This window comes from Octodon degus, unplaced genomic scaffold (assembly GCF_000260255.1).
Source record: "Octodon degus isolate 3935 unplaced genomic scaffold, OctDeg1.0 scaffold00247, whole genome shotgun sequence".
NCBI lineage: Eukaryota > Metazoa > Chordata > Mammalia > Rodentia > Octodontidae > Octodon > Octodon degus.
Genome location: NW_004524823.1, coordinates 1,909,004 through 1,910,479, shown reverse-complemented (window position 1 = coordinate 1,910,479; position 1,476 = coordinate 1,909,004).

Genomic DNA, 1,476 nt, shown 5'->3' with positions numbered 1-1,476 from the left:
TGGAATTAGGACTTAATGGAGACTGAAAATGCACATCTTGGTTAAGAACTCACAGGAAATCCTGCTGGTTTGTTGCTGCAAAATGGAGAAAAGCAGCGGTAAGTAGTTTGAATGAATACAGATTATAATAGTGCAGAGCACAGCCATAGAATAAATGCAATTGAGCATTTAATTAACTTGCTGTGTGACTTCCAAGAATTTGAATTATTTATTTATAAGAAAGTGATTTTCTCTGTAAGATGAAAATATTTGAATTCTTCATGTTCATTCACATATGATTTACATTCCATGTCCTAAGCTAGTGTTGTAACAATACTAAAAATATGTAGGCATTGTATGCATTTTTAATTTTCTAATTGCCATATTGAAAAAAGTAACCTCAATAATATATTTCATTTAGTACAATACATCCAAAATATCATTTAAACTTATAATCAAGGGATTGGTTATATAACTCAGTCACACAGCACTTAACTGGCAAGTGCAAGGTCATGAGTTTAATTCCTGGTACCAACAAAACAAAACAAAATGAAACAAATAAACTTATAATTGATAAAAGGATTAGAAATTTTCCATTAGCATTTTTTAAATCAAGTTTTCCAAATATAATGTGGATTTCACAATTACAGAACATTTCAGTTTAGACTGATCCTACTGGAATTACTCTATTACTTCATATAGCTGGAGGCTACTGTTTTGGACAAAAGTTATTATATGAGATAATTATTATAACTATTTTATTGCTGTATATATCTGAATTTTAGAGGTAAAGATAGAAAAACATGAAAAATCTATATATTGATGACACAAAAATAAAAAAAAATGATTTTAGGTAGATAAAATTATAACTGTTTGTGGATCATAAAGTTATAGTAAAGAATTGAAACATTCATGAAGTGCGACCATTTGAAGTTGGCTGTGTATGCATAGTCATTACATCGGACCAAATAATCTGTATCACTAACACTGTATCAAGCTATGTAGGAAAGCTTCTCTACACACAAATGGATGTATATCTTAAAATGTAGCTATGCATGTTTCCTTTCTTTATGGCTTATGGTCATGTAAATGGCAGAAATATTTTAGATTTTTGAAACAATTAATGTACACCAATAAAATTGCAAATGTTACTATTTTAAAACTCTGGGATTTCTTTAAAGATTGAAATTTTCCTTACACATATAAACTACATTTTTGTGTTGTTCCATATTTTGCAGGTGAAAACCTAACTCCTATTGCTACAGTACACATGGAGGACAACTAGAGGTGCTAAGATCATGACTGCAGAGCTCACTGAATGGCAGTAGTGACTTACACCACGGACCACAGAGAGGCCAGGCATGTTTTCTACCATCTGCAGAGATGCAATGATTTGACATTCTGGAACCATTCCATGCCTATTCTTATAGGTTCTCTGAACCCAGATTTCTAGCTTCCAGAACTTCCTGAGATATTTCTGTGATTGTTATGCACATA